This window comes from Dromiciops gliroides, chromosome 2, assembly GCF_019393635.1.
Source record: "Dromiciops gliroides isolate mDroGli1 chromosome 2, mDroGli1.pri, whole genome shotgun sequence".
NCBI lineage: Eukaryota > Metazoa > Chordata > Mammalia > Microbiotheria > Microbiotheriidae > Dromiciops > Dromiciops gliroides.
In genome coordinates this window covers 9,868,736-9,890,756 of record NC_057862.1, presented here as the reverse complement: position 1 = coordinate 9,890,756, position 22,021 = coordinate 9,868,736, and the positions used below count along the sequence as shown (strand labels likewise).

Genomic DNA, 22,021 nt, shown 5'->3' with positions numbered 1-22,021 from the left:
GACTACATTTTGATCAAAGGTTCCATAGACAATGAAGCAATATCAATACTGAACCTATGTTTTACTATTTTTGAAGAACTTGGTTTAATAATTTGAGATACAGCAATATGCTAAAAAGCAAACAAATGAAGGAGGGTTCCAATGTCAACACCTCTGTTTTATGAAATTCTCATTCTTTCCTCAGGATATCCTATATAGTATCTATAGTCTTTTGACACCTTACTCCCCACTACGTATTCTTCGATTCAGTGACAGTGGCTTCCCAGCTGGTGCTCAAACAAGACCCTCCATCTCTGGGCTCCGGGTGTTCTCTCTGGCTGTCCCCCATGTCTAGAATGCTCTCCTTCCTCCTCTTTGACTTTGGACCTCCCTGGCTTCCTTTGAGTACCAATAAAACCCTACCTTCTACAGGAAGCCTTATCTCTTAATTCTAGTGCCTTCCCTTTGTTAATTATTTCCTATTTATCCTGCACATAGCTTGCTTTGTATCTATCTGTTTGCATGTTGTCTTCCCCATTAGATGTAAGCTCCTTGAGGGCAGGGTCTGTCTTTTGCCTCTTTTTGTACCCACAGTGCCTGGCACATAGTAGGTGCTTAATAAATATGATTATTTTTTATGTGATTTATTCACTGATTCACTCATTCTTTTTATAAATCTATGATTTATTTTTCACATGAATTAAAAACAATTTTTGAGCTCCAATTCCCTTCCTCTCGTTCCTCTCCCACACATTGAGAAGGCAAGGAATGTGTCAATCAAACATGTGAAATCATGTTGAACATATTTCCATATTAGCCATGTTGCAAAAAAATAAAATAAAGAGATTATATTTCAGTTTGCACTCAGAGTTCATCAGTTCTCTCTCTGAGGGTAGATGGCATTTTTTGTCATGAGCCCTTCAGAATTGTCTTGGATCATTGTATTGATGAGAATAAGTCACAGTTGATCATCGTTACATAGTTACTGATGTTACTAGATGCACCATTCTTTAAGATTATGCCATTTAGTTTCGCTACCATTTCCCTTACTGATTCTAATTTTAATTATATTATGGCCTGAAAACGTGTTTAATATTTTTGCCTCTAACTTTTATGTGTAATGTTAAAAAAGGGCATCTTTAAGATTTCCATTTAGTGCTCATCAAAGAGATCTCCAATCTCATTTTTCTGTTCAGCTCCATGATTTCTTTGGGGGCAAAGTGGTGCTAAACTTGAAGTCAGAGCCCAGAGTGGGGAGGACAGATCTCTACTGTTAGTTTTCCTTGCAGGGGTTATTTCCTTCCTTTCTCTTTTGATTGTTATTATTTTACTTCATTCCACACATTTCTTACCAGGATTTTTTGGTGGTGGGGTTTCTTTCCTTGAGTGACTGTCCATCCTCAAGGAATGTGTTGCCTTCATGTGGTCTGGTCTCTCTGATAATGTAGTTGACAGGGGCTGGGGGAGGAGATCAGAGAGAGAAACTCTCCTTTCCCTTTCCAAAGAAGGATTCCCTGAAACTCCAACTAGAATCCTTCAAACTGGAACTCTCCCACCATTAGACTGGTTCACTTTTCGAGGAGATTAGTGCTTGCCTAAATTGCTGGGTTTTTTTTTTTTTTGTGGAGCAATGAGGGTTAAGTGACTTGCCCAGGGTCACACAGCTAGTAAGTGTCAAGTGTCTGAGGTTGGATTTGAACTCAGGTATATTACACACCTGCAGGGAATTCACACGAGACACCACCCCCTAGTTATCCCAGGGGAATGGCAGCACACGAGGAAGGACATAGGAACACATACATGAACAGAGAGCCCCTAAGAACCCCTAGTCCCTAAAGCTGTGCTGCCCTGACAAGTCTGACCTGATTTCTTCATGCGTTTTCTCCCGACCAAATACTCTTTTGTTACAGTAGAACAAAAAAACATTGACAGCCTATTGGAGGAGCAAGGATACCTCCAAACCAAAATCTACTTTTTCAATAACAGCAAAATTATGTTTGTTTCCATGTCAGTTGCTCTGCATACTGATTTCTGTAAATAACTTAATAGTGTATTGTGCATTTGATATACTCTTTAATACAATTTTAATGAGAGCTTTATGTGAGGCACTGAAACTTAGCTCCAATTGATCTGCTCCCAAAATAAAGCAGTTAACTTTCAGGTAAGGCAGAATGCATGTGCATGGACACATGAAAAATCAGGGAAGATAATAATATGGACTGCATTATTTCACATTAAAAATTTATCTTCTTTAATTTGAATCTTCCTTTATATATTTTGATTCATAAACTTTATTTATTTCCCAGGATTGCACAGTAGTTCCCAGTGTTCTTTTTTTGAAGGTAATAAACATTTTTATTTATAATTTTGGGTTCCAATTTTTATCCCTCCTTCCCTATCTTCTCTCCCCCCTCCCTGGGGTGGCAAGTAATCAGATATGGGTTATACATGTATGATTATGTAAAAAATTACCATATTTGTCATTTTGTACAAGAAAACTTGATTCCCAGTGTTCTTTCTAAAAAGTATGGTATTCCAAGGGAATAGTGTAATTTTCCTTTGACTCTGATCATTCATAATGGTGGGAGGGATGAAATTGTTAAAACCATGGATGACCAAACTCTACTAGGTACAATTTTATAGCTATTCGGCAGGAAAGAAATGAGATTATAATGGTGTATTTATTATTTAGGATGGAGACATAAGGAAAAAAGTTGATTTATATCAAATATATATATAACACAAATTAACAAGATAATGTATGAATCATCAGAAAATTGTATTTTTTGCGTGTGATTTCTGATTACTTTTGCATTTATGAACACTTTTTTACAATTCCAGTAGATGTGTGTTCAGCTCAGTTTTCTATTAAGCCATAGTTTAGTCGCTGCTATTTATCACTGGGAAGATATGTTTTTGTTGCAGCTACCTCTATGTACATGAAACTGTAAATGCCAAGATCACTTTTCAATAAACAATGTCCATAAACTTCAAAAAAAAACAACCCCACAAGATAATGTATGTAAAGTGCTTTGCAAACTTTAATGCTCTCTATAAATTCTTCTTCTTCTCATTGGTGGATTAACAGATTCAACATACCTTTTAGGCAAATAGGACTCGTCTGCCATGCCCAGAATGCAGGTCTTCCTCACCTCAACCCCTTCATCTCTTAGGACCATTGCTGTTTTCCGTCTTCCACTAGAGCATCACCTCCTTCCTACATGGGTGGGCCTCTTTGGATCTTCTAAGCATCTTGAAGCCCCTCTCCCCCCCAGATTACCTGACATTTATTTTGTGTACGTTTAGTGTTTGTACCTATATCCTTAAGTATATATCTCTGTTGTTTTTGCTAATTGAATACAGGCTCTTCAGGGGCGGAAGCTGTTTCATTTTTGTCTTTGTGTCTTAGTGCTCAGCACAGTGTCTGCAGCATAGGAAGAGCTTAATGAATGCTTGTTGATGGGTTGATGGAGCTGCTTTTAGTGTCTTCAGAAGATACCGTGCTATGACACCTCACATTATTCTCTTCCTCAATCCAGTCTCTTAACTAGAATATGCATCTTATTTTGAAGAATTCCAAAGGGAATTTTAACTTGTTTCTGTATGCTGAGATTTTGCTGTAATGTATTTTGTATAAAAAAATATGCATTCAGATCATATGATCACAGGAAAGATCTGTGCGTTTCTCATTGTGAAAACTCCTTCCATCCAGGCAGGCCATGAACCCTCTCTGACCCAGTAAGTTAGTCCCAGGGAAGTGCTCAAGATTTATAGATTGAGGGACTTCTCCTGAGTCACACAGAGAGTGAGGATCAAAGCGGACTTTAGCTCAGGTCTGTCTCCATGCCTCACACCCTATCCATTAGGCCAAGGAGTCGTTTTTTCCCCCTAGGATAGCGAAGGGCACTTATGCTATTTGCATATAACCTCATTTAAATTATTTTATTCCAAAATAATGTGATAATTGGGTTTGAGGGAAAGGATTAAGTTTTCAAGTCTTTTAAAATTAATTTTTGTAGTTGAAGATCCAACCATATGTCCTAGTTTGGAGAATAGATGCTCTTGGGGGCAGCTAGGTGGTGCAATGGATAGAGCACCAGCCCCGGATTCAGGAGGACCTGAGTTCAAATCCGGCCTCAGACACTTAACACTTACTAGCTGTGTGACCCTGGGCAAGTCGCTTAACCCCAATTGCCTCACCAAAAAAAAAAGAATAGATGCTCTTCATCCACTTGGCTTTTCCTACATGAATGGTTAGGACAGATTCTTTTGAGGGAAGGTAGTCTTCATTTTGGGGACTCTCCACCATCCCAGGGCCTGAATTAATTACCCCATAACATCTACAAACAGGAGCCCTTGGAGGATCTCAGTGTCTATGTGGAATCTTTTTTCTATTTGTATTTTGAACTTGACAGGCTCCATGGCAAGAACCTTTGGAGAAGAAAAAAGAAACATGCTTAGTTCTGAGGATACAAATCAGAGGGTTAGCTATCTCCTGATTTAGGGGAGGTCATATCCTAAGTGAGGATAGATGGGAGGGCCCAGGAGAGCTCAGAGTTGGGTAGATGAGGTGGCCGCTACGTCATCTCTGCTGGGACCCTTCCATGCACTGCCTTTTCCCACTAGAATTTAAGCTACTTGAGGGTGGCGCCTGACACAGGAGCTAACACACAATTAACACTTATCCTTAGGGTGCATTGGCAGGTCAAATGACATTGTCTATGGGTCTGAAGAACATAGGGCAGGAAAGGCGATCAGGCCTTTCCCCTTTCCCTGGACACTTCATCTCCTTCCCTGAAAGGGCCATGGCAGGAAGGCTGCAGGCAGATCTCAACAGGTGCTGATTGGATGGGATCTGGCCTGGGTCCCTGATGATGGTGTTTCCCCCCTGGCCCCATGAGAGTACAGATGTTTCCGTGTTTTAAACCTCCCTTGGTATTAGTAATTGACTTGTCAAACAAAAGTGTCTCTGGTCTTATAATTCCCAAGAAATCATGTATAATTTTAACATGTGTCCAGTCACTTTATTTTTATTATTTTTATTTTTTTTTAGTGAGGCAATTGGGGTTAAGTGACTTGCCCAGGGTCACACAGCTAGTAAGTGTTAAGTGTCTGAGGCCAGATTTGAACTCAGGTACTCCTGACTCCAGGGCTGGTGCTCTATCCACCGCGCCACCTAGCTGCCCCTGTCCAGTCACTTTATTGAGAGTCCAAGGTGATATTTTACTCTATTTAAACAAATGCATTTTATAGGCGAGAAATAATCAGCACAGTAGTATTGTTTATTCTATGCACATATCATTTAATTGTGGGACTATCACAACATAGGCTTCTGTAGCAAGTCTCTCACTTTCCTTCTCTTGCCTTCATCAAGGATACCCATAATTTATGTGTAAAATTTTTTTCATAAAGATTTTATGGAGCTGGTTAAAAGTCACATGGTTTGATAGTCATTGAGACTTTTTCAGGCCAGTTTTAAGATACGGAGTTGTTCCTGAGAGCTGGAACACGTGTGTGTGTGTGTGTGTGTGTGTGTGTGTGTGTGTGTGTGTGTAGGGGTGTATACTACTCCTTCTGGCCTCTTTTTTTAGCCCACTTAGCTAGTAGTTTATTCTGTTAGCCTTTTAAAAACTAGTTCTTAGCTGTATTGGGGTTTTGTGTGTGAATGTTTGAGGGATTGTTAATTTGTCTATTTACTATTTTAAACTGCACACTCTGTTCATTAAAAATGAAAATAATAATAGGTCACAGAGTACTTTAAGGTTTACAAAGCATTTTTCTCAAAATACTCTATGAAGCATAAACAACTTTGTTAGATATGAAATGGAAAAAATCTTTGCATTAAAATTTTCTGATAAAAACCTGAAATTCAAAATCAATAGAGCATTGGCACACATATATAAAAATAAGATCCATCCTCTAATACATACTCAAAAGAGAAGAACAAACTACTTTTGAAAGAAGCACAAAATGCCATATCCATTAAGTTGGCAAAAATAAAAGCCTATGGGCTTTTGGGGCCTATGGGAAGGCAGGCAGGCATATTGCTGGTACAGCTGTGATTTGGTCCAACCTTTCTGGAAAACAATTTGGAGTTATATGAAACTAACTAAACTTACCTTCTCTGATGTCATGCTCCCAGTACGAAGCATGCACGTTACGGAACTCAAATAGAGAAAGAATGGTTCCAGATACACCAGCCGTTTTTGCAGAAACAGAAAAATGGCAACAAAAGGGGTAGCTGTCCATTGGGAAATGCCTCCACAAATTTTGGTATGTGAATATAATGGAATATTATTGTTTTAAGAATAGGTGAACTCAGAAATTCAGAGAAATATGGGAAGATTCCTATGAACAGAGGAAGAGCAAAAAAAGAAGAAGAAGAAGACACAGTCAATCAGCATTTATTAAGAACCTACTATGTGCCCAGCACTGCTAAGTCCCTAAAGGGATTTAAAGAAGGGGAAAAGATGGGCTCTTCTTTCAAGGATTTCACAGTGGAACAAGGGAGATGACATCCACATGAGACACGCAGAGGATAAATGGGAAATAGTCAACACTTGAATGAAGGAGGACTGAGGAAGGCTTATGTTGAAGGTGGGCTGGAAGGAAGCCAAAGAAGGCCAGGAAGCACAGACAAGGAGGGGGGCTCTCCAAGTATGGGGCACAGGCAGGAGGTCACTGCATTGCACAATACGAACAGGTGAGTCGGGCAGCTGGAGAGGGAGTCTTGGAGTTAGGAGAGAGGTTAGGGCTTGAATCTTGAGCATAGAGGCAGTTGAAGCGATGGAAGCTGCTGAGCTTACCAGTGAAATACTATAGAGGGACAGAGCCCTGGGGACCACGCACCTTTAGTGGGGATGAGTTAGATGAAGATGAAGTAAAGGAGGCAGAGAAGAAGAGGACAGATTGGAGGAGAACCAGGACAGGGAAGGATCACAGAAACCCAGAGAGAAGAGGGCATCAAGGAGAAGGTGGCTGATGGTGCCAGTGGCTACCAAGTATTCAAGGATCAGTCAAAAGTCAGAACTCGGATGAGTTGTAGTGAGCAGTCTTGTTCCCAGAAAACATCAGGAAACACTTTTCCCTCCTCTGGGACAGAGATCAAAGACTACAGAGGTCATCTATGACGCACACTTTCCAACATAGTTGCTTTGTCACTAGGTTTTGCTGAGTGTTCTTCTTTGTTCCAAGGGAGGGTTAAACTCCATTTGTCATCGTCCTGCCTTTGCCTAAGCTATCCCCCTTGTCTGGAATGAATTCTTTCCTTACCTGCACCTTTAGAATCCCTTCCATATATCAAGATCATGAACAATTCGGTAATAATCACAACAATAACTTACATTGGTACAGAACTTTGAGCTGTGCAAATCGCTTTGTGTATATCGTCTCAAGACACTGCTTTGTCCAGTAATCTACTGTGTAGAGCAGAAACACCCTAAAATCCAGAGTGTCCTGGCTGTAGTGTCACGGAGGACATCTTATGCCAGGTCAGATGCTAAGGACGACCTGTTTGCCTAGAGATTCCAAAGATGGTTCAGTTCATCTGATGCAGCATAAAATGAGCAGAAGCTGAAAGGGCAGATGCAGAAATAGCCACAACGATGGGAACGAAAGGATCATTCAAAGAAAGCTGAGCCCTAAAAGACTGGAGACCCATCCACCTGGAGCAGACGGTCCGATATCTTGTCGGAGACAATCACCAGATCAGGGATTTGAGCTTGTTTGGGGTTTGTTTTTCTTTGTTGTAAAGGAGGGCTCAATATGGAAAGGAGAGGATTTTCTCCCTTCCAGAAATAACTGATACAATGACAAAAAGCATCAATAAAATGTATTTAAAATTTTTATCCTGTTCATGGGTTAAATTAAGTGGATTGCACCGACACCCAGGAATGCTATAGGGCCTTCTCGATGAGAGCCAAAGTCCCATGAAAGAGATTTGCCCATTGTCCCAGAACTGATGAAGAATGGATATAATTCAGATTAAGAGAATAGGAAGCAAATTTTTAAAAATTGGATTTCTCAATATTTTATTTTTTTAAAAAGGGCTGTTTGGGGATAAAAATGTTAAGAATTCTTATAAATTAATGAGAATATTCTAGATTACAAGGGTGTCTTTGGAGAGACAAGCATATCTAGTGTTTTGTTAAATTATGCTTGTCCTTCTGAAATATAGATGACTTGAGATGTCTGTATGATGCTAAAACATTTAATACATTCAGTGAAAATGTAATTAAATGATTCATATATTTAGTCAAACATTTGGGAATGTTAGGTTGGAGAAGAAGAGACTTATTGGCAACACAAGGGCTTTCAAGTAGTTGAAAGGCTGACACATGGAAGAAGGGTTAGTAATACTGGTTTGGCTTGGTCTCTAGCAGCCAAATGTAGCAGAGCCATTGGGAAAAGGCAAATCTGGGTTTGTTGTAAAGAAAAACTTGCTAGTAATGAGATTGATCCCCAGATGGGCTGGGATGCCTCTGACACTCATGGCTATGCCTTAACTAGAGATCTTCGTGCAAACACTGGATGACAGACCAGTCACTCACTGGTTTGTAGTAGAAGGGGGGATCCTTGTTCAGGCATGGTGGGAGCAGATGGCCTTTCAGACTCTGGAGATGACGTGATTCCTCCTATATTATCAGAAAAATAGTTGAAATTTTTTACTTAATTTGATCAAATATTTTGTGGGTACAAACTCAGATAGTGAAAACAAAACAAAACGAAACAAAACACCAAACGTGGCGGCTTTTTGGTCTAGATGAAACTGTTTCCCTAAAGGAATAGATGTTCGAATCTTTACTGTATTGAAGACTTACAGCTATTGAAACTTCAGCTGATCAGAAAAAAAAAAAACCCAAAAGTTTTTTTAGTGAGTTTGTTGAAAAATTAAGTCTTTAGCATATAGTTGTAGTCATTATCCGTTTGATCCTTCTTACATTCAAGGACTTAGAGACGTTAGTTGTCCTCCAGACACCAGAGATTTATATACAAGTTTCTCGTTTATTGTAACTTACACAGGCAATTGATGAATTGCTCATTAATGGAAAACCACCCTTGCTTAATTCCAGTCGTTATGTCAGAATGGACTTGCTCAATGGTATGTGTATAGACATTCCCTCAATATGCTGCCGCCCTCATTAGGGACCATCTGTCACTAGAGGTTATGATACAGCTGTCCCTTTTCACTGAAATTTGACCCCAGTTAATTTTCAGAAGTATTTGGAAGGACACGGAGTCTGGGGTTGTGCATTATTATTCTGGAACCAAATATAATGGCTTTATTCACCATCATCCAGGCTTGCAGCCTGGGGGATGTCCTGGACGCCTCATTATTTCTCACCCCACATATTCAATCTTTTGCCAAGGTCTATTGATTTCAACTTCACAACATCTTGCAAATGTGTCCCCTTCTATCCTCTGACACTGCTGCTGCCCTTATGCAGGTGCTCATCACCTTACACCTGAACTATTCTGCCTTAAATCTCTTCCTTGCAGTCCATCCTTCATTTAGCCACCAAAGTGATTTTCCTAAATCCTAAGTCTGATCATGTCACCCTCCTACTTAACAAACTCCAGGAACAAATACAAAATGCCATCAGGTATTCAAAGCCCTTCAGAGACTGCTCCCTTCTCCCTTTCCAGCCTCCTTATACATTACTCCCCCATCACATCCTCTTCAATCCAGTGACGCTGGCCTCCCAGCTATGCCACAAACAGGACCCTCCATCTCTCGGCTCTGGGGATTTTCTCTGAGTGCCCCCAAGCCTGGCACTTTCTCCCTCCTCTGCTGTGACTACTGACCACCCTGGCTTTCTTTAAGTCCCAGCTGAAATCCCCCTCCTACAGGAAGCTGTTCTTAGCCTTTCTTTAGGAAAGTTTTAAATTCCCTTGTTTCTTTGAGTGCTCATCATTTCCCCTGAAATATTATGCTTAGTTTTGCTGGGTCGTATGTTCTTGGTTGTAATTCAAGTTCCTTTGCCTTTTGGAATATCATATTCCAAGCCCTCTGATCCCTTAATGTTGAAGCTGCCAGGTCCTGTGTAATCCTGATTGTTTCTCCTTTGTATTAAAATTATTTCTTTCTGGCTGCTTGCAGTATTTTCTCCTTTACCTGATACTTCTGGAATTTGGCCATGATATTCCTTGGAGTTTACCTGTTGGGGTCTCTTTCAGGAAGTGATCGGTGGATTCTTTCAATGACTATGTTTTCCTTTGGTTCTAAGACATTGGGGCAGTTCTCCTTGATAATGTCATGAAATATGCTGTCTAGGCTTTTTTTGGTCATGTCCTTCAGGTAGTCCAATTATTCTTAAACTGTCCCTTCTGGATCTATTTTCCAGGCCTGTTGTTTAAGAGGTGCTTTACATTTTCCTCTACTTTTATATTCTTTTGATTCTAATTCACTTATTTCTGTTGTCTCATTGATTCATTAGCTTCCATCTGCCCAATTCTGATTCTTAAGGAATTATTTTCCCCAGTCAGCTTTTGCACCTCCTTTTCCATTTGTCCAATTGTTTTTTTTAAGGTATTATTTTCTTTTCCCAAGCTATTGACTCTGTCATGCATAATCTCATTTCTTTTCCCAATTTTTCTTTTACCTCTCTTATTTGGTTTATAAAATCCCTTTTGAGTTCTTCCAAGAGGGCTTTTTGGTCACAAGACCAATTCCTCTTCCTCTTTAAGGATTCACTTGTAGGAATTTTGACATTGTTGTCCCCATCTGAGTTTATGTTTTGGTCCTCCCTGTTGCCATGGTAATTTTCTATGGTGAGGGTTCTTTTCTGTTTCTTTTTGTTTGTTTGTTTTGGTAAGGCAACTGGGGTTAAGTGACTTGCCCAAGGTCACATAGCTAGTAAGTGTTAAGTGTCTGAGGCTAGATTTGAACTCAGGTGCTCCTGACTCCAGGGTGGGTGCTCTATCCACTGCACCACCTAGCTGCCCCTCTGTTTCTTAATTATATTTTAGCCTATTATATTTAGCCTTTTAAAGTTGAGCTCTGCTCCTGGGGTACAGCATACACCGTGCCAAGTTTGTTTTCCTGGGGACCAGGGGGCCAGTCACTGGCTTTCTGCTCTGAGCCCTCAACTGTGTCCAACTTGCTCACTGCACTGGAATGGCCTAGCCTAATTGCCCCTGTTGGATAGCGGATACCCCAGTTGGCAGATTGCCTTTTGTGTTGAAGCTGGAGGCCTCACAGCTGGCCTTTTGTGCCACTGTCTTGCTGAGCTAGAACCTCATGTCCTCAGCTGCTGATCTGTGCTGTGCCCCCAGACACCCTCTGCACTGAGCTGTGCTCCCTTTTTACTCAGATGAAACGGACCTTTCCTGAAGATTATCTCAGTTAAGTCAGAAGATTGTTTTACTCCATCTTTTTGTAGGTTTTGCAGCTTCAGAATATGTTGAGAGGCCTAATTTAATGATGTTTCTGAGGGAAATTTGGGAGAGCTTAGGCAGCTTTCTGGTTTCCCTCCACCATCTCCTTGCTGTCCAGGGAACTCTCAAAAGTCTTCTCCTGCACCACAGTTAAAAGGCATTGATTCTGTAGCACTCAGTTTTCCTTATAGTTTAGCTCTTACAGCCATACATTGCTACTGGAAAAACTATAGCTTCGACTATGTGGACCTTCATCAGTGAGGTGATGTCTCAGCTTTTCAGGCTGTTGTCCAGCATTCTTTACAAGGAGCAAGCATCTTTTAATTTCATGGATGCAGTCACCATCTGTAGTGATCTTTGAGTCCAAGAATATAAACAAAAATCCAGCCTCAGATACTTACTAGCTAATCAGTCACTTCACCTCTTTCTGCCTCAGTTTCCTTAACTGTAAAATGGGGATATTACAGTTATCCTTTCCACATGGCAAATTTCCCTATCATGGTTTTGATCTATTGTGGGTCGGCATAAGAAACTAAATGGGAATTTGGGGGGAGTTTTGCAGAAGTTGCAGACAACACACAGAGGCCAACAGATGACAGGAAAAATGTTCAGCAACTCAGAAATGCATAAAATATATGTATGGTATTGTATAACATCAACATATTTATTCAGACTTCTTCTCTGGTAAGAAGGAAGGGCCAAAAATTTTATATGGATTTTCCAGATCATGGGGGAGCCACACTCCTAACCCCTGTGATGTGGCAAGGATTACTGTAGTATCTACCTTACAGGCTTGTTGTGAGGTGCAGATGAGATAACTGTGTAAAGTATTTTGCAAACCTTCAAGTGCTATATAAATGCTAGCTATTATATTTATTATTGAGATATAATATACAATAATATATCACAAACATTAATGATTATATTATTAGTGAACATTAATAAAAATTAATTAATATAATAGTTACTATGGTATTAATATAATAACAGTAACAACAACAACAGCGTTCCAAATATTGGCTTATCTCTTTTTAAGGGTGATAATCTTGTCCCATTGAGTGTTTAGGAGAAAATATTATGGATCTCCAGATCTGACTTTGACCCTAGCTAGATGACCTTGGGCAAGTCACTTCCCCTCCAGGAGTCCAGTTTACTCTTCTGTAAATTGGGAGATTTGCCCTGGATGATTTTGAAGGTCTTATAGCCCATTTTATTTCTGGGATAACCTTCTCCTTCATTAGAATGCTCGCTCCCTGAGGGGATTTTTTCTTGGTATCCTGAGCTCTGAGCACAAACCTGGCACAGTAAGGACTTAATAAAGGCTTCGCCATTGATTAATTTGACTGATCCTTTGACATAAGGGCAGATGGTGCAGTGGAGGGAATGAGGGACTAGGAGTCAGGAGCCAACTGGGCTTGAATCCCCCTGCTCAGGCTCAGGGCCAATTGCTTTATGTCTCTGAGACTCAGTCTCTTCATGATTTAAATGGGCCTCACAGAGGGGTGGAGGGGGCTCTCTGCTGTTCCCATTAAGAGGCAGACTGTGCCATGCTCTGGGCATCAGACCATGGAAGCTGTCTGGTAAGAGCTCGTTTATTTTTTATTTCATGGGCCTGTTGTTTAAGACTCTACCAGTGACAACCAAAACATCAGATATATTTTTAATGACATTCTGGGGGCTTGGGGGCCTGGGGGTGGGGAATGAGGCCTAACATTCCGCTGATGTCAGGAAACGCTCTATGCCAATGAAGTTCATAGCTCCATTACGGTCTGCGGAGTTGCCCAGGAGCAGAAGTGAAGTGGCTTATGGAGGATGGATCACTCATCCTGTACATGTTAGAGATAACACTTGGATGCAGATCTCCTCACTTTGAGGTCAACTCTTTTTATTCATTGCACCTCATTATGACTTCTTAAAGTAACCAGTCACCTTTTCTTGCTTTTTAAATATAGTGTCGGTTAATTAGATGCATTGAGGATCTTTAATCCCCCCAAAAGATTTGATGTGTATAAAATGTCCATAAACTCTTCTACCATTTTTTCCTTTGAAAAAAGTACTAAAATATGGAAGTTGATCTTTTAAAAAATGATTATTCCTTTATTTGTCAGAGTATTTTCAAGATAGAAAAAAAATCAAAGGCAGAAAAAAGGATTTTTACCAAATACTTGAAGGGATCATACATAATTTAAATTGGATTCCTTTTCCTTTTCGTCATTCATGAATTTCTCCCATCTCCAGAGAAGTTAAAGTAAATTTCAAGTTTGGCTATGTGACAGGAAATTACATGGTTGACTAATTTGGGACACTGGTTGACAGATTAAAAAATCAGGCATTTCCCAAGTGATAAGGACCCACTCTATTTCCAGGGCACATCATTTTTTAGTTCATTAAAAAACAATTCCAGAGGTAGATAACAGATGATTAAAGTGATATTTTTTCACATAAGAGATTAAAAATCTTTTTGAAGAACCACCTGACACTTCTTAGTAACTAGAAGAAAATGGGATTATTAGAACTCTATGTAAAAAGTTATACTAAACCATTGTGAATTAATGGTGAAATGCTGCAGAATTTGGATGAAATGTGTTGCCATATGTAACTAAGAAAAGCTTACATAACCTGTCAAGGTTAACTCCAAGGAGATTACTCACGCTTTTATGTGCAAAACTATTTTATTTTTAAATAACTGAAATCTATTTAAAAATAATTTATTCTATCTTATGATTTTTAAAAGATTTTCCCTACCTAGTGGTGTAAAATCAGAAAAAAAATGATTTTAAAAATTGTGTAGTTTTCTATATTTAGATCATTTATATTATTTGGAATTTTGGAGGGTTCATGATGTTATATGCTGGTCTAAACCCATTTTCCATCAAATTGTTTTTCACTTTTACCAGTAGGTTTTACTAAATAATGAGCACCTTTGCCAGTATTTTATATTGTTAACAAGACCAATACTATTTCTATTACTAGCATAGAAAAATTAATATAATCTTTATTGATAAATCTCAGAAATTTTTTTTTGGCGGGGCAATGAGGGTTAAGTGACTTGCCCAGGGTCACACAGCTAGTAAGTGTCAAATGTCTGAGGCCGGATTTGAACTCAGGTCCTCCTGAATCCAGGGCCAGTGTTTTTATCCACTGCATCACCTAGCTGCCCTAGAAACTATTCTATGTTTCACACAATACTCCAGCTTCCATCTGCCTGTCTTTGCACTATTAGTCAACTAGCATTTATTAAGTGACTACTAACTATGTGGCAAGCAGGCAGGCAAGTGGTATTCAGTGGATTGAGTACCACGCCTGGAATTAGGAAGACAGTCATCTTTGAGTGTTCCAATCTGGCCTCACACACTTAACAGTTGTATGGTCCTGTAATGATTGGAATGACGCCACCTACTGGAGACTTGCTGTGGAGAGCTCCACCATGAGGAAAATGCCTCAGAGGCATTGTGGCTTTTCCTTGGCATCAGGAAATGACGCTTGCTCATGGGTGCTGTCTATCAAGTCTACCAGCCAATCAACTGGAGGAGCCTCCTATGGTCTGGGAGGAGACAGGAAGGAGGAAAGGGAGCCTGCGCAGAGAGCGCTGGCCTCTTTTTGGCTTCCGGACTTGATGGTGGTGGCGGCAGAGGACTTCACAGGAAATTTGAGGAAAGATAGGAATGCCAGGCTGTTAGAATTCTGTTCTCAATCGTTTTCTTTCTATTTTCCAATAAACCCTTAAAAACCTAAACTCGTTTTATCAGTGATTTTTAGTCAGTTTCCCCCAAACTGGGGGAACACATTAGAATCGACATTTAGAATCTTAAATTACACAGTCCTGGATAAGTTATTTAGACCTCTTTGCCTCAGTTTCCTCATTTATAAAATGAGCTGGAGAAGGAAATGGCAAACCACTCTAGAATCTCTGTCAAGAAAAGCCCAAATGGGTTCACGAAGGGTTGGACATGACTTAAACAACTGACAAACGTGGCAGGTGCTATGCTAAGCTCTGGGAAAAGGCAAAAGACATCCCTGACCTCAAAGAACTCAGTCTTAGAGGGGAGACAACTTATGTTATTGAAACACTTATGTACAAACAGGGTAGATTGGAGAGAATCTCAGATAGAAGGCACTGGAATCAAGAAGCACTAGGAAAGGCTTACATGAAAAGAAATTGGTAAAGTGATTTCCTAGTAATTCATACGCAACTGTGAAGTGTTTGCACTCTTCACACCCCACTTTTGCAGAGAAAGTAGAGTTTCAGTTGTCTTCCTTCATATAACTGTTCTTTTTTCATGATATCATTAGGACAATTTTTTGTTTCTCCTTTGACTCGACTTGCGTTTTCATCGTACTAGACTTGGAACCATACAGAACATCCAGACATTTCCCAAATCCTCCCTTTTCTGGAAGTCTCCGTATCCTGGGATTTCTTTGCCTCTTCCTTAAGCTTCTTTTGCAAAGGTTTAGACTGATGTATAATTGTTTCACCCTCTCCTTTACAGAAAGCCCCCCCTTGCAGCAAAGACTTAAAAAAAAAGCTGTTCCACCACGGCAACCCAACAGCTGGCACACATCTGGCAGAATCTGCAATATTCCCCTCCCTTGGTCCAAAGCTCTGCAGGAAAAGGGGGAGGTGCATTTTCTGAATTCTTCTTTTCGAGTCAGGCTTGGCCATTCAGCTACATGTGATTGTTCACACCGGTGTCATCATGATGTATATTGTTTTCCGGGTTCTTCTTCATTCCTCATGTTGTAGAAATGACCTTTTCATTCTTCATATACATCACTTCTTAAGGCACAGTCACATTCCATTCCATTCTTGTACCACCAATTGTTTAAACATTTCCCAATCAATACGTACCAATTTTATTTCCAATTCTTTACTATCATAAAAAATACTGCAGTTAATATTTGGGGTTCTATAGAAATCGTTTCTTTTACTTCCTGGGGCTACATTCTTAGCAGTAGGAACTCTAGGTCAAAGGATAGGAATATTTTACTAAAAATCACAATTCCATATTCCTTTTGTGTAATTTAAGATTCTAAATGTGGGTTCTAATCTGTTCCCCCAGTTTTGGGGGAAACTGACTAAAATCACTGATAAAAACGAGTTTAGATTTTTAAGGGTTTATTGAAAGGTAGAAAGAGAAAGATTGAGAACAGAATTCCAACAGCATGGCAATCCTATCTTTCCTCAACTTTCCTGTGACTTCCTCTGCTGCCACCACCACCACCATAAAGTCAGGAACCAAAATGAGAGAGACCTCTCCGAGCAGGCCCTCCTTCCTCCTTCCTGTCCCCTCCCAGAAAATGGGAGGCTCCTCAAGTTGATTGGCTGGTAGCCTTGGTGGACAGTACCCATACGCAAATGTTACTTCCTGATGCCAAGGAAAAGCCACATGGCTTTGCCCTCTGAGGCATTCTACTCATGGTGGAGCTTTCCTATAGTAAGTCTCCAGTAGGTGGCGTCATTCCAATCATTACACTTTTCAGAATGTTTGGGTCAATTCAGAGCTCTAATAATAATACATCAGTATGCCTGTCTTCCCACAGCCCTTCCAACATTGATTTCTCATTTTTTCCCCATCTTTGCCCATATGCTGGATATGAGGTGAAATCTCTGAGTTGTTTTGGTTTGTGTTTTTCTTATTCTTTGTGATTTGGAGAAAGCTTTCTTGTGATTACTAACAGTTTGCAATTCTTTTTAAGAACCCGTAGTTCTTAAAGCTAGGTGGCACAGTGGATAAAACACCAACCCTGGATTTAGAAGGACCTGAGTTCAAATCCGGCCTCAGACACTTAACACTAGCTGTGTGACTCTGGGCAAGTCACTTGACCCTCATTGTCCCGAAAAAAGAAAAAGAAAAAAAAAGAACCTGTAGTTAAATTGTACACAGTATCAACAACATTGTGTGTTGATCAACTGTGATGGACTTGATTCTTCTCAGCAAAGGACTCATGATGGAAGATGCTCTCCAAATTCAGAAAAAAAACAAAACAAAAAAACCTGTTGAATCTGGATGCAGATCAAACCATACTATTTCTATTGCTTTTTGATGTTTTTCTTTTTTGCTCTGATTCTTCTCTCAAAACATGTCTAATGAAGAAATATGCTTATTGTGATTATACATATATAACCTATAGCAGATTACTTGCTGTCTTTGGGAGGGGCAAAGGAGGAGAGGAAGGGAGAAAAATTTGAAACTAGAAATATTATAAAAACAAATATTGAAAACTATCTCTAAATGTAACTGGCAAATAATAAAATATTTATATGGAAAAAAGAACCCGTTGTCATATTTTCTGGTCACTTATGTTAATTCCCTATTTTTATTGGCTCTCAGACCCTTATCAGATTTGATACACATTTTCCTTAGCCACTAGCTTCTCTTCTTATCCCAGCTGCATTTATTTTATTCACACAAAAGCTTTTTAATTTTATATAATCACAATTTTATTTTTATGTTTTATCTTTTGTGATCTACCCTATTCTTTGTTTAAGATTTATTCCCGGAAGTCATAGGTGTAAAAAGTGCCTGTTCTTTTCTATTTTTTAAAAATTCAGATTGGGTACCATTTTGAGTTTATTGTGGTATGTAGAAAAAGGTATCAGTCTAAATATAATTTCTGCCCAACTCCTTTCTAGTTTTTCCAACAGTTCTTGTTCTTAGGTAGTTTATATTTTCAGATTTATAGAAAATTTGACTACTTAATATGATTGTTTCTGATTCTTATTTTTGTGAAAAGGTCAGTGATTAATTTTTCTGTCATAACCAATACTAAATCATTTTGATGATTACTGCTTTACAATGTAAGTTGAGGATTGAGAGTGATATTTCCCCTTCATTCCTATTTTTAAAAATTTTCCTTTGAAATTCTGGACCATTTCTTCCTTTAAATTAAATTTATTGTTGTATCTGTTATCTATTGTTTTGACCTTGGGAGTTTGATTTAACTCTAAATTTGTAAATTAATTTAGGAAGTGTCATTTTTATTACATTGGTTCAACCTCGAGCAATGACTAGCCCTCCACTGACTTGTAATGATTAATTTCTTTGAAGAATATTCTGTAATTGTATGTCTTAAAGTCTTGAGTGTGCTTTGGTTGCTTGGATTTCAAAGTTATTCTGAAGGGTATTCCCCTTGCTGTTATTCCCTCCTGAATTTTGTTACTGCTATGTGGGAATGATGAAGATCGTTCATTGCCATAGAATTGGCAGCATGAATACATCCCCTAAGAGCTATTTCTGAATAGCTGGAGATGTGCATGCTAGTGCCTCGGACAAAGCAAAGGGAATGTTTAGGTGGCTGCACACTCTAACAGCTAGTGCATGAACCACTAGCACCCTGTGTAAGCCCTTTTTTCATGGGATGGGAATCTGGGCTGGCAGGTCCTTGGTTACGGAGGGCTCCCATTAAATGTTCAATCGCTGGGAGTCCAGGGCTGGTTTTAAATCTGGATCATTTATTTCTTTAAAGAGTGAGTGGGAATAAATCATCTTTCAAAATGTCAAACTCTTTCTGGGCTCCGTCCCAGGTCTGCAGGGTGCGAAGAATTGCCAGGAAGCTTTTTTTTTTTTTTTTAACTCTTTTCTACAGTGCAAGCAGCTAGAGATGGGTGGGGTGCCAGATACAGGGGAAAGAGACCATTTGTGGCTGGTGCCAAATGCAGGGATGGGGTCTCCAGCTACTTCCTTTTAGCATGTATTACTAAGGAATCTTAAGGGACAGAGCTAAGCCAAGAGGAGCCGAGAATATTGCTGCTTAATTCAGTCAGGTCACAGTCATCTCTAAGTGGAAGTCAGGGCTTACGTTTTTGGAATGGAATCATTAATTCAGATATTCTTCTCTTGATTCTGAAGTAGATTTCAGGTATGACTCTGGGCCAGATGTCCAGGAGAAGGGATATACCATTTCCCTCCTAGTTGTGTTGTGGGTAATAAATAACAGCCTAACAATGTTTTATGAGGGCTTGAAAGCATGAGGTTCCCCATAGTAATGTGATGAGATTGGATGCTGGGGCCCCACATATTAGGACTGGAGAGCAATGGGAGCACAGGAAGAAAACCACAGCCCTTTGGGAATCAGCATCATTTGGGTACCATGGAAACAACATGAGACAAAGTTGATACCATCTCCTGCTCCTTCCCACTGCAGGTGCGTCCAACGGGAAGACACACAGAATATAATGTTGGGGGGGGGATAAGTATTTATACAGCACCTACTGCATGCATTCTGTAATTATTATCTCATTCGACCCTCACAACAACCTTTTGAGGTAGGGGCTGTTATTATCCTATTGCATAGTTGAGGAAACCGAGACTTGCCTAGGGTTACCCAGCTTTGTAAGTGTCTGAAGCCGGATTAGAACTCAGAGCTTCCTGATTCCAGACCCAGCACTCTGTCATGGCTTCAGTGATAGCAGGTTGATTGAAGGATGGGAGAGGGAATGAAGCGGAAGCCGCGCTTTTCTTCCCGGACTAACATGGTGACCTGCTGTGGAATCCAGGGTAGGAAGAGGGAACAGTGCTACCAACCACTTTGGGGCATTTGCTCCGAGAAAACAGAGGATTTCCTCATTATTATTGTAGTGTTTCTATATGCAACTGTTTGACAGCGAGAAAGACCAAAGAAGTATTGGATCTCAGGGAACTTAGAATCGTGTGTGCGCGCGTGTGTGAACAAAACAAATACCTTGGGCATCAATGGAAATTGGCGTGAATTACAAGAGCAGAGAGACAGCGATGAGGCGCGGCTCCCTACGAGTTAGGGCTCGAGCTGTACACTAACAATGGAAGCAGAGAGATGTGGTGGATAGACTTCATTGGACCTAGGTTCAAATCTCACCTCAGACGCTTCCTAGCCGTGGGATCCTGGAAAAGTCACTTTACCTCTGACTTTCCACATCTGTAAAACAAAGGGGTGGTCTCCCAAGTCCATGCCAGCTCTAAATCTATGATGCGGTGATTCCTGGTGGAACGAAGGTAAAAGAGGCAGGAGGAAGGGCAGCCCGCTGGGGTCTCTGGGCAGTGCGTGGGGGACAAAGCATATCCCTGCGTTGCGCTCCTTCCTCCTCCGCCTGCCCATGTGAGGGATAATGAGGGCGCGTTTCTCTTTGTGCCGTCTGTGGCTGGCGGGGAGGGGCTTCCCTCTCACTGACCTGCAAGAGGACACAGGTTAGCCACTGATAGGGAACGGCGTAAAGAAGGCTGCTAATGACTTACAGGTTGGGTTAAATGGTCTTTGGAGTCCGTCCCAACTGAGATTCCCCCCTCCCACCTTCCCTCCCTCCCTTCCTCCCTTCCTCTTTCCTTCCCCCCTTCCTTCCTTCCTTCCTTCCTTCCTTCCTTCCTTCCTTCCTTCCTTCCTTCCTTCCTTCCTTCCTTCCTTCCTTCCTTCCTTCCTTCCTTCCTTCCTTCCTTCCTTCCTTCCTTCCTTCCTTCCTTCCCTCCCTCCTTCCCTCCCTCCTTCCCCTTCCTTCCTTCCTTCCTTCCTTCCTTCCTTCCTTCCTTCCTTCCTTCCTTCCTTCCTTCCTTCCTTCCTTCCTTCCTTCCTTCCTTCCTTCCTTCCTTCCTTCCTTCCTTCCTTCCTTCCTTCTTTCCTTCCTTCCTTCCCCCTTCCTTCCCCCTTCCTTCCTTCCTTCCTTCCTTCCTTCCTTCCTTCCTTCCTTCCTTCCTTCCTTCCTTCCTTCCTTCCTTCCTTCCTTCCTTCCTTCCTTCCTTCCCTCCCTCCCTCCCTCCCTCCCTCCCCCCTCCCTCCCTCCCTCCTTCCCTCCCTTCCTTCCTTCCTTCCTTCCTTCCTTCCTTCCTTCCTTCCTTCCTTCCTTCCTCCCTTCCTTCCTCCCTCCCTCTTTCCTTCCCCTTCCCTTCCTTCCTTCCCTTCCCTCCTTCCTTCCTTCCCTTCCTTCCTTCCTTCCTTCCTTCCTTCCTTCCTTCCTTCCTTCCTTCCTTCCTTCCTTCCTTCCTTCCTTCCTTCCCTTCCTTCCTTCCTTCCTTCCTTCCTTCCTTCCTTCCTTCCTTCCTTCCTTCCTTCCTTCCTTCCTTCCTTCTTTCCTTCCTTCCTTCCTTCCTTCCTTCCTTCCTTCCTTCCTTCCTTCCTTCCTTCCTTCCTTCCTTCCTTCCTTCCTTCCTTCCTTCCTTCCTTCCTTCCTTCCTCCCTCCCTCCCTCCCTCCTTCCCTCCTTCCTCCCTCCCTTCCTTCCTCCCTCCCTTCCTTCCTTCCATCACTTTCCATTCACTCACCCTTCCCTAATAGAAGCCTTCCCTTGTAACAGATAAGTAGAGCTGAGCAAATCAGACCCACCTATTAGTCATGTCTAGACACGTATCTAATTCTGCGTCTTTCCCTGCTGGATTACTGCTGGGCCGAGAGGCCAGAGACATCCAGCCCAGAGGGCATTCTGTCTGGGAAGTTGAAGGCATCACTGACCCATCATCAGTAGCATGTGCTTCGGAACCGGCCGGTCAGTATGGTCACAAGCAGGTGCTGCCACGCACTCCTTCCTTCCAGTCTTCTGCCCTCCTCTCAGGAGATGGTTGGCCCAGGGTTAGCCTTTCTGTCCACAGGCTAATGAAGGGACTAACGCTGCACTTGGGCTTCCCCAGCTATGTCCTAAAGGTTCTGAGTTTGTCCATAGGGGCTGCAGGGGCTTCCTGGAGCCTAGTGTACCAGTGAATGAT

General features: G+C 41.1%; 1 protein-coding gene across 1 annotated transcript in view; it reads left to right on the top strand.

Annotated features, from left to right (window-relative positions):
* Positions 1-22,021, top strand: part of FANK1 (fibronectin type III and ankyrin repeat domains 1) — a 68,785-nt gene that overhangs the window by 23,085 nt on the left and 23,679 nt on the right. The window lies entirely within an intron of this gene.